General features: G+C 39.6%; 1 protein-coding gene across 7 annotated transcripts in view; it reads right to left on the bottom strand.

Annotated features, from left to right (window-relative positions):
- Positions 1-12502, bottom strand: part of RBMS1 (RNA binding motif single stranded interacting protein 1) — a 220184-nt gene that overhangs the window by 80470 nt on the left and 127212 nt on the right. The gene's annotated exons all lie outside the window — the stretch shown is intronic.

The raw sequence follows: 12502 nt of genomic DNA, 5'->3' as shown, positions 1-12502 counted from the left end.
GTCCCTGGAGACTGGGTGAGGCCTATCATTCCAGAGGACAGACGAGCAGCCTCACCAATTGATGATATATTAATCTAATCTGACCTAATCCTAATAGAATTGAATACAAACATTACTCTTTTCTGTGTGCGCCATGACGAGGTTGGGAAGCTCGGTGATGCAAAAAAGAACTACAAATCATTTAGGCAATCCTCCAGGCAATCCTTCATAAATCTAATTTCTTCCAATAGCTTTTGACAAGAGCTGGCAGTGGAGAGGTTAAAGTTAACTTCTTTGGCAAGACAGTGAAGTACAGATATTTCCTACTCATGAGTAAGGACAGAGTTGAAGGTAGAGTTTACATTCGCTCATGAAAAGAGGCAATCAGGATGGGTGGGTGTTTCAGGAGCCAATGGGATTTATCTTAGGACTGCCACCACCTAATTTTGACTCAAAGAAAGTCACTTAATCTTCTCTGAGCTTCAGTTTTCTCAATTTTAACATGAAGAGACTAAAACAGAAGCTCTTAACTGGGACTGAATATCAGAAATTTCTAGGAGTTGGCGGTAACATTAATACATGCCAGGGTATGTTCTGAGCAGTCCACATGCACTAACCCATTTAGTCCCCACACGAACCTGGTCTTAGTATCCTGATTTTGTACGTGAGGAAACTGGGGCACACAGAGGTTGAGAAATCTGCCTAAGGAAGTTGCAGAGCCAGGCGGAAGGCTCCAGAACCTGTGCTCTTCAGTATAATTGTACGTTACACTGCCTCTCTCTATTTCTCCGAATCTTCTGACTCAGAATCTCCTGAAGAGCCTGGGCATGCAATTTTTAATTCTGGTGAGTACTCCTTGTTAACAGCCTTGACTAGAGGAGATGTAAAGTTCTGTGATTCAGACTGGAGATTGATTGATTAAATAAATAAATAAATAAATAAATAAATAAATAAATAAATAAATTTTTAAATTAAATAAACGCTCATATTTTTTTTGTCTCAATCTGACTCAAAATTAAATGGCCCTTAATAGCTAACTGCATTGTATCAAACAAAAAAAGATAATGAATAAAGGGATAGTAGGAAAAACTGAAGAAACAAAATGTTAGCTAGCCAGCTAAGCAGGAATGACTTACACAGGGCCATTTAAGTAGATGAACTATTGGAGAAAAAGCTATGCCTATAAAGGGGCCATAACAATAATATTTTCATAATTTATGGCTTAGATTTGGGGGTGACGATGAAACATTTTGGAAAAACCCCTGGAAAGGATCTGTGCTCCTATCCAAATGGGCTGGCAGCATAATTTGTTTCCAGGATCACAAATGATTGCCTCTTCGCTTCATCTTTAAAGAAACAGTCCTTATGTTATCAGAGACTGGCCTTTTTGCAAAGTTGGAAGTCTGAAACTATGCATGTAAATGTGGATACTCAAATGGTTTCTCATAAAGGTTCTCTCACATTTGACACTTAATAGAGGCAGGAAGAAGCTATGGCACAAAGAGAAAATAAAGCAGACAAGTGATGCCGGTCTCATAGGCAATTTAGAGAAGCTTAAACCTGAGCTAGCCAGGTCAGTGAGTACAAAGACAGCCAGGAGAAAAAGCCCATGTCCATTGGCAGAGCCATGAACTTGGTCAGGTTTGTTTGTGTTATGAGTGTACTTCCTCACTAATTCTAGATGCCCCATTTAAGGAAACTCAGCCTCTTCTCCTCCTACTCAGTCCACATCTCTCTTAAAAAATCTCATCTTTAAAGTCTCCAACATGAAACCACATGATCCTATCAAGGGCATGGCAAAGCACGTTATCAAACAAAAAGCAACCTTTTAAAAAGTTTAAGCCCCTAATACTCAACTAGAAAAATTTAAGAAAACAGTTACATGTTGCAGGAATATATAGACCTTATTGTTGACCACGAGGGCTGTATCAATTGAAAGTTTCTATTATACTCGATTCCACTGATGAATAAACACGTTTAATCACTAGTATCTCTTCTGCACTGAAGATTCACTAGTTTGGAACTGATGCACTATTTATTTCCATTTAATAACCACACCAAAAGCACACAAACTCATAAAGCAAATGGGCACTCAATCTGAAAAGCTTCCTGTGAGTGGATGAGAATTTCCAGGCAAGAATAAAAATAAGCTCTTTCTCCTGATCCCCTTATCTGCAATGGTACCAAACTCCCCGTTTCCTACACTCAAAATCTTACACGCAGCTTTGAATCATCTTCCTCCTTGGAGCCACTCCCAGTTTTACATTCCATCAAGGGCAAATCCTAAGGCGGCATGTATCCCCTACCTTCCCAGTGAGGGACAAGCCTTCCTCTGGCATTAAAATCCCCCACCGTACGGTCCTAGTGAAAAAGAGGCAGGCAGCCAGGCTAGTTCTGGCTTTAAACCTGAGTTTGAGCTGCTCATTCCCACCCTGATCAAATGCCAAGCTTTTCCTGATGCCCCAAACCACATGCAGTCACTCCCTATTTTATAATTTCTGTAGCACTTTCTTCTCTCTCTCACGACACATCACATTCTGGCCCATATGATGTGTGAAGTTTATTTTCTATGTGAGACAAGAACCTCCTTGAGGGCCAGAAATATGCCTGGGGCACCATCTAGCAAAACCAAAAGCATGATGCTTAATAAATAATGGAATTTCCCACTCACTTCCAATTGTTTAATTTCTCCTCACAAGTGGCTTGGTCTTATGTTTGAAAGAGGTTTATACTTGTAGCAAAACTGTAACACTATGTTGTGTCCATTATTATCTAAAGCAATGTTGTTTGGATTTGTCAGACAGTGGTCCCTAAAAGAATGTTTCTTTCTGTACGTGCGTTAACCCCAGGCATCAAGCAGATGACAAATTACATACCTCCTCTGTGCTGTGTGATCTTGGGGGAGCTGCACACTCTTCAGCTAACCAGGAGCTGAGTTTTGTACAGCTAGCTACATTAAAACAGATTACTTGGTTAGATGTCAAGAAAAACGAGTTTCTCCTCTAAAAACGAATTCCTCCACTATTCCTCCTCTGCCTTTACTTTGAACTTTGACCCTCTTGGCTATTCATGTGGACTTAAGGAAAGCTGATTTTTTTTTTTGAACAAAATCTTACTACAACTATCACAGCTGTGTGTCTCTTTTAGGGTTCTTGAAAAGGGAGCCCTTTTTGTAGCCTGTGGTAAACAGAGGAACATGGATGCTAAGGAAGGGAGGATGGAGATGATGAACTGGCCTTTAGAGCATATCTGGGGAGGGAGGACACACAGCGGTTCAGAGGATGGGCTCTGGAGTGAGATTGTCTGAGCGCAAGCCATGGCTCTACCAAAATCCACTGTACTCCTGAGTCATAAGAGAAAGAACCCTCTTTCAACTTCATCTTTAAAACAAGAATACTACTACTGCTCAGAGAGTTGTTCTTACAATTAAATAATCAAACTACTTGGCACAGTTACTGGCACACAGTAAGCACGCATCTGATTAGCTGCTGGCATCATTCAGGTGTTTACACACTGTACAGGGTTTTTTTCATGGACATTTGTGGAATGAAGATGAGGAAAAGTGAAGAAAGAGGTTATAAATTTCTAAGATCCGTGGTAACCCAATAAAGAAATTCTAAGTCAAACTAAGCACAAATGCCAAATCAAGATTTTAGAGGCTTTTATTCCCAATGATACTATCGTCACTTTCATATAATGTTTAAACACCCCAGCCTACTGCTACAGAACTCTAAGGTTCCTATAAAGGAACATGGAACGAACATAAAGCAAATTCCATCTGCTCACAGAGAGAAGGAGTGGTTGTTCTTTTAAAAATTATTGTGGTTATGGCCATTATCTTCAGTGCTGGCTTCCCAATTAGATGCTGCTAAAACTAATATTAAAATAGGTGTGCCGACAGCTTGCGCAGTATTTGGGCAACGCAGGAGAGAACGGCTTTTAATCATGTGTAGGAATAACAAAAAGAAATCCTAAAGAAAAATGTCAATTGACAATAAGGAGGATTGGTTAAATCTTTAAAGATTCATGCTTACCAAGCCAATGTTACACTGGAGATAAATTTGAAAACAGACATCACTGAGATTTTCTGCCGAAATATCAAACATATGCATACAGTAGGTACTTGGCAATAATTAGCATCTGCAGTTTCATGTACTCATGACAATGAAACTGGAAGTCTCTTACCTATAGTTAGTTTTAATTTTGCTGCAGTGTGTATTTGAATCATGGAGGGGTTAGGCAGAGGGAAGTGAGTCATGTAGTCTATCACCCACAGTCCATATTTCAAGATTTTTGTTCTAATTGTGTAGCAGTAACTCTCGAGAAGGGATTAAATACTGTGTTAATTTCTGAACATTTTCCACCACCCAATAAAAACCAACTGATAGTTCTAATGATGAAAGTGAAGGGAGAGCTAAGAGAGGTCTAAGAAAGACATGGATCTCTACTAGAAAGTAGGTACCTGTGTGGAATTTTTTTTTATGCTGAAATTATTTTTGTGAAATTCTGGGATTTCCAAGTCTTCAGACTATGTCTTGGTATGTCAAAGATCTACTGTGCATGCCAGAATTCTTTCATACCATGAAAGGAAATCAAACAGTTAACATGCTGAACAAGAAAACCAAGAGATGAATGAAGACGGAGATGATTCAGTTAAATACACTGTTGGTCTGAAACTCTCAAATCTGTTTTGACTGCTGTTTTTAGAAAAAAAGATCACAAATATGAAATTTGGCTGAGTCTCCAATACATCGTGTTTTGCTCTTTGAGTACACAGAACCTTACGGGAATTTTGACCATAAAGAGAGACTTAGATTACAATTAGTAATGCAACATTTTGACTAAGTAATTTGGGATGCCTTTAAAAGGACGAGACAAAGTCTGAAAACTTCACATCTTAGATCATACTTTTCATCAAAATGCCCAAGTTCCTCAGCGTAAGTCCTCATTGAGTTATTCATTACGTGACATCCTACTACGCTAGCAATAATAGAAAAATGCCAAGTCCCTGAAACTATTGCTATTTTATGTTTTAAGAATCTTTTAGGGGCGCCTGGGTGGCTCAGTCGGTTAAGCGGCCAACTTCGGCTCAGGTCATGATCTTGTGGTCCGTGAGTTTGAGCCCTGCATCAGGCTCTGTGCTGACAGCTCCGAGCCTGAAGCCTGTTTCAGATTCTGTGTCTCCCTCTCTCTGACCCTCCCCTGTTCATGTTCTGTCTCTCTCTGTCTCAAAAATAAATAAACGTTAAAAAAAAAAAAAGTTAAAAAAAAAAGAATCTTCTAGACCAAGAAAGAACCCTTGAGAGGATAAAAATTAGCTGCTTTATAGCACAAAAACATTTAAAACTTAAAAGAAATTCTGTTATTCATAATACAAATAAAATCTGTATATGGTCAAGAAGCTATACAATAGTAATAAAAACAAAAGTGGCATGCATTTTCTATGATTAACTTCAGAAAACTTGTCATAACTCAATTTCACTTTTTGGGAAGATTTTACTTTAAAAAGTGTGCCAGTGAATAAAGAAACCTTTTTTTGTTTGTCTGTTTTTAAAAAGATGCACTAAATGAGAGAACAAGTATTTTTCTACTGCTTTGTTTCTGTTGACTTTTCTTTTTCGTTCCTTGTCTTTCAAAGGAACGAGAAATAAAAATTTGCTAGATAACAGTTTTCAGTACTCTTGTAAAATGCAATAAAAAAAATACTAAAAATTCAGATGGCTTTGGAATACAATACAGCTCAACGAATACAATACAGTTCAACAGGTCCAAATCTCAATTGTCTGAGATAGACAATACCAAACAAAAAATGATCTGTTCGTTTTTCATTCTCAGTGTGTGTGAGTCACATAAAACACCACCACAATCACTAAGACACTACTTCAACTTGCTTGGAAGACAACACTTAAAGAGTAAATTATACATTAAAGAGAGATCATCTCCTTGTATCAGCTTCTAATTTAGCCCTACATCAAGAGCTCTGCGTTTGGGAGACTCACACGCCTGACTTTAGAATGATGCTTAATGTAGGCAATAAAACCTTTGGTCTGGGTCTTTCATGTCTGTATAGCTATTGGAATATTCCAGTATAGAATCCATACGTGGAGACAGAGGGAGAGAGAGGTATAGAGAGGAAGAGAGAGGGAGAGACAGAGAGAGAGAGAGAGAATGCACTGCGTGAGCGTTTCTTCTCTTAAAAAATGCAGTAACTCGGTATGTTCAGGCTTCTTGGACTGAGTCATTTGGGAATACCTGAATGACCTTGGATCACCTGGCTCAACAGTCTCTCCTCAATGTGGAAGTGAGAACCAGCTCTCTTTAGGATGGAATGATTTTTCCTACTTCATCACAGGATCATTGTTTTGAATTTAGGGTCCTTCTCATTTCATGTCATTTCTGTAAATTTCAGAAGATTTCATATTTACCTGGGATTTCAGGGCATTAGATCTAGCAGGCCCGTTGTTACTTTCAGAGTAAAGACCAAAGGTAACATTATTGGGTAAAAGTTGATTAATATTCATCACAGAATGAGTCGCTTTTAGTTTTTACCCTAAAAGTAACCTAATCATTTTGGATTAAAGGGATGATTACTCCATTTGTAGAGGAAAAACACCTTTAGCAGATAGATTTCTAAAAAGAAATCTAGAGTTACAGAGATAAAGATGTATAGGGAAATAACATAAAAGTTTCAAGTTGCCCATTTTCCTGATAGTTGCCCGAGTTTTTTTTTCCTGTGCTTTTTCTCTCACTTAATACAACTCAAGTTTTCCCTTTATTCCGAGCTAAAAGCTTACAGTCATTTTTAATCATGCTCAAGTCCCGATATTCCTATCTCCTATGCAGTTCCAGTACCTTCTCCTCTTCTCATTTCCTACCACTGCCCTAAGTCAGGGTTGCATCATCTCTCACCTATAAGAGTCTCCTCCTACAAGCCAACCTTCCTACTTCTGGTAGAATTATAATTCTGAGAGAGGGAAAAAACAAAACAACTCACTGGATTATGCTTCTCTTCCATTACATGCACTTTGTAATTGAAGAATAAACACCAAACTTTTTAGCCTATTACTCAAGGTCTAACAATATGCCCCCAACCTGTACTTCCAGCCCCATTTTTGTCTTTACCCACACTCTCCACTCTGGTCACCAGAAGCCTTGCCAACTAGTAATTGTTGAATGACAGCTACACATTGTGCTCTTTTTTAAAAATTTTTTTAATGTTTTATTTTTTATTTTGAGAGAGAGAGAGAGACAGAGCATGAGCAGGGGAGGGTTAGAGAGAGAGGGAGACAGAATCCGAAGCAGGCTCCAGGCTCTGAGCTGTCAGCACTGAGCCTGACGCGCGGCTCGAACTCACAGACGGTGAGATCATGACCTGAGCCGAGGTCGGAAGCTCAACCGACTGAGCCACCCAGGCGCCCCAGTGCTCTCTTAAACACCCAAGTGCTGTCCCACCTCTTGGGCTCTTTCTGAGGCCTGGAGGACCTATTATTCCACGCTGCATGAAATCTTCTCTGTCCTTTAAAGTCGAGACGCCTTCTACCTGAAAGCAATCCCAGTGCCCTGGCAGTAAGGTGAACAAAGCCTTCCTCTGACTTCTCACAGAACACCGCACTCATTACAACATTAACTTTGTTCTGTTTTCATTAGGGTTGGTTGTTTATGTCTACCTTTGTAGACCATCTTGCTTCTCTGTTTTGCCTTTGTAAAAGTTATATTTGAAAAAAAATACGGCAAACTTGCAGAAAACAGAAAACAAAGGGACGGGAAATAAAAAGTATTGGGTATTACAACCAGGGACATGGATGACATTAAAAAAAACATTTCCTTTTAATTAGTAACGGGCTATAATATTGTAAGTTAGACTTAATTTCACATTTACACTGAAATCATGTTTTATTGCACTTTGACATGCATTAGATATCTATTGAAAGAAAGGACAAAAATAATGGCTGACCAAGATTGGTTTGGGAATGAAAGAAAGGATACATAAGAGGAGTGGAAATATCTTTTGGTTTTTTGTTCATTTGTTCGTTTTGTTTTTTTTTAATAGTATATTTGCCTTTATTTGCAAGGCTGCTTTATCATTTTTTTAATGTTTGTTTATTTTTGAGGGAAAGAGCATGAGCAGGGGAGGGGCAGAGAGAGAAGGAGACACAGAATCTGAAGCAAACTCCAGGCTCCGAGCTGTCAGCACAGAACCCAAAGTGGGGTTTGAACCCACGAACCATGGGACCATGACCTAAGCCGAAATCTGATGCTTACCTGACTGAGCCATCCAGGCACCCCAATACCTCCTCTTTTGTTTTAGTATCAATAGACTCTTTCTCCTTCAAAATAAGTTGTGGATACACTGAGTTATCCAGACCTTTTCATGAGATGTCATACCACAGTAACCTCTAAGCTACCTAGCCACAGCCAACAGAGACTCACACATCTATTCCTGCTGCAAACCAGGAAGAACTATACCAAAGCTTACATACAAATACTGTTTCTAAATCTTAAAAAAAGATAGTTTGGACACAATGGAAAATTTTACATGCTATAGTCATTATTAAGTCAAGAAATAAATCATGAAACCGAAACCAGTCTTTTTTAAGTGCCAAAAAAAAAAGAGCCTCAAGAAGGAGGCGGGCATTTATGTTAACTATGTTAACATAACCCACTTCCCTGGCTTTTGCAGACTTCAGGATCAGAAAAGCTGTTTGTCGTTTTTTTTTTCCACCATTAGTTTTAAATGTAGGATTACATACAATTTAAGTTTATTCTACTAGTTAGGGTTGTGAGGAATAAAGACATGGGCATGAGGGAGACTAATATTTGTTCAATGATGACTGTGTTCTAGGCAGCAGACCAGCCCCATTCCTCAAATTACTTGATTTAATCCTAATCACAACTTCGTGATATAAGCCATATTTGACCCATTTTACTGGCTCCTAACTGAGAATTAGGTACTTGCCTACCACTGTGGTTGGGAACTCTAGGGTACCAAACACTTGCCATGCTGACCTCCATGGTTTTTTTTTTTTTTTAATTTTTTTTTTTTTCAACGTTTATTTATTTTTGGGACAGAGAGAGATAGAGCATGAACGGGGGAGGGGCAGAGAGAGAGGGAGACACAGAATCGGAAACAGGCTCCAGGCTCTGAGCCATCAGCCCAGAGCCCGACGCGGGGCTCGAACTCACGGACCGCGAGATCGTGACCTGGCTGAAGTCGGACGCTCAACCGACTGCGCCACCCAGGCGCCCCCCTCCATGATTTTATAACATAGGTGAGAAATCTATGAAGATGACACACTGGGGTACATGGCTGGCTCAGTTGGTAGAGCATGTGACTGTTGATCTCAGGGTCATAAGTTCAAGTCCCATGTTGGGTAGAGAGTTTACTTACAAAAATAAATGAATAAAATCTTTAAAAAAAAGATACACTGTCAGCATGATATCTATCATAGATACACTGCTGAACAGTGGAATAGGCTCTTGGAGAAAAGAACAGTATAAAGATGGCTGACTGTGAGGAAGTGACACATAAAAGGAAATAAGGAGAGTTTAGTATGGTCCAAGCATGAAGGAGGCAGGATGGGCTTGGACTTAGCCTTGAAGAATCAAAAAAGGGAAACGGGGAGGCCCCTGAGGTGAGGCAGCAGCAGGAGCAAATCATTCTCACTTGTCACAATGTGGGGGTGGGGGGGGGAGGGAAGAAAACATTTAATTCTTCTGGCAGTGAGAAGGAAGAAGAAAGGTCATAGAATCTGCAGGACTTGGTGACTGAAAGGGTAATGGGAAATAGTCACCACTGCTCCAAAGCTTCAAGTTGAGAAGAGTAAATTTAGAAATGTGATAGCTTGGAGAGGAAGGAGATAGTGTTGAATCTGAGGTGATAATATGAGAGTGGAAAATGTGTAGAAAATAGTGGCCTTACAAGAAGATGAGGCTATAGAAGAATGAGCCAAAAAGTAAAATAAAAAGAGCAAAAAGTTGAGGAGAAGTGGACAAGAGTAGAAAAGAGCCAGAGAAAATAAGATAGATAGAAGATGCCGGTGCAGTTTCCTTTGAGAACGTGAAGGCATTAAAATGCAAAAAGTTAAGGTGGCAAGAAAGTGGAAGCGACAAGAGCCCTCAGCCCATCTGTCTCAAAAAATCACCTGAGAAGTCTGAATGAGAGAAATAAAATGGTAACAAAATCAGGCAAAGTATTTGTTTGGCTGGATGTTAGAGAAGGGAGGGAATTAAGACCGTCTGAAGGTCACGGGGTAATAGATTAATCCCTTCTGTTACTCAGATCATTCCATTTCCTAAGCTTGCTTGTTAACTGTGCTGATGGACTTTCCGAGCAGATAACCTTTCAGAAACAGAAGCAAAGTTGCAGCAGCCTGCAATAGTCACGAGGCTCCAACCAGATTTCCTACACACCTGCCACAATTTAGAAGTTACCTGGTCTGCTTTTCTCATTTAATACTCCTGGAAAATGTATCTACTTTCAACCCCTATTGCCTTACCCCTATGGCCAGGCACATCTCCGCCTGGTTCTTGATGCAGATCTCCATCCGTAACCAGTTCCCTCCAGTCTGAGCCCTGTCCCGTGACCCTAACCATGTTGATCTATACTTTCCAGGGTCAGGAGTCTCTCCCTGACTAGGGTGAGGCTGCTTTCTTACTCTCGTTTCTTCTAAGATAGCATGTATATATTCGACTCCAAACATAGCTTTTTAAAAATATTTTTTGCTTTCCTCTCCTGTTCTCACAGCCCTTATATCATTCTTGTCTTAGACTTGTGCATTGTTTGTATGGAACTAGGTCACTACTACAAACATTCTTAGATATCTTTTCCCATCTTTCTGTTGGATAATACTCTAAAATAAGCCCCCCAAGTTACTTGTTTCAATTGTTGCCCCTCCTGCAGTTCATCCCTTAGGGTCAATTTATAAATATAGTGCTAAATTTTTAATTCTAAAACATTTTTTCATTTTTAGACTTATGAATTTACACCCATCTTTTCTGAGAAGTTTTGATACCTACTTTCTAAAAAATCTCTAATTATGTCCACTGGGTTTTTTAGGCTGTGGATGAGTCACTTTTCCCATAGGATGAGTCACTTCCATGTCACCAACTAGTATTCTTTATTGGAAACAATTAAATCCAGAACAGGAATGCCCTTTTTTCTCTCTCTACATTCTAAGACACAAAATCGTCAGCAAGTCAAACTGGTACTTTTCAGAGGCTCTGTGGTAAATGGAATGAAGCTCTCAGCAGATACTGGCGTATGTATGTCTTGCCTCTGTATAAAACATATCAGGAGCACTATCATCAGAGTTAAGTATCAAACCAGGGGTTTTGCCGATAACAGGAAGGAGTGACAGTGGCAAATGTTTATCGCTGTTATTGATAATAGTGAAGAGAGTGAACCACATTAAGATAATTCACACACATTAAAGAGACCAAGAACAAAAAAAAGGAGTGAATTGTCTAGGAAAAGTGAGAAAATGATCTTCTACTGCACTTGGAATATGATTTGACTCAATTAAAAAAAATTACTGGCCTAATTTTTCAAGTACATACTTACTGTGCATAAAACATGGCATTCCTCTGTTATTTTATGGTTATTTAACCTCTGTGTCCTTGATATTAAAACTCACCTTACATGATTCAAAACTAGCTGAGGAACTATTTGTCTTTTGAAGTCCTCTCTCCTCTTATACCTCAAGAACTGGAGGGCTAGCTTCATTCTTTTGTTTCCTCCAGTTATATTTTTAGCTCCTTAGACTTTATGGCGCTCTATCTACCTGTAATTATGCTGCAAAAGCATAAGACGCCAGTAAAGACGAGCAGCAGACAAGATAGCAAAAGGCCTATTTGTGGTCTCGAACAGCTGCAATGGGGCAGGGCACGCCTGGCCAAGTTCCCTCTGACTCTGGCTAAGAATGACAAACCCCACGGGCTGGACTGGCCTTCGGAGGAGTCCCTAGCACAGGACATTATTTCATGATTTCACTGCCCCTAAAGCAAAGGGCTTCAGTCAAAGTCCAAGAAGGCTGATCAAAAGGGTAACCCAGGAAAGGCACAGGGAGGGTGCTGGGAGTGGTGGCCTTAGAGAAACCCTCTAGACCCTGAAGAACTACCACCCACCACCCCACCCTCCTCTCTAAAAACAAAACAAAGCAAAAGCACCACCACCACCTCCTTATGGAAGGCCAGATGTTACTTTTAGTTCCAGTTTGGAAATACTGCTCAAGTTCTGAAACATTTTTTTTTTCTTAAAATGATAAGTAATATATCTGTATTTTACCCAAGACAACAGAAATGAGATGCCATTAATCAGATGTTTAGAAATGGGAATGTTTTTCAGGGAACAGAAACCATTCTCAAGTGGACATTTTCTTCCACAGTTATGTAAAACTCCTTTTTTGTAAGGGGACATTACTGTCTTTGGGTAAATAAAAGATGTTGTTTGTGTAGGCTTTTATAGCTCGAAGTGATTAGTCTTTACACAATGATCCCTGCACTCTGTATACTGCTTCTGGCTCCT

Source organism: Prionailurus viverrinus, chromosome C1, assembly GCF_022837055.1.
Source record: "Prionailurus viverrinus isolate Anna chromosome C1, UM_Priviv_1.0, whole genome shotgun sequence".
NCBI lineage: Eukaryota > Metazoa > Chordata > Mammalia > Carnivora > Felidae > Prionailurus > Prionailurus viverrinus.
The sequence above is the reverse complement of the archived record's forward strand: the minus strand, read 5'-3'. Positions and strand labels throughout refer to the sequence as shown.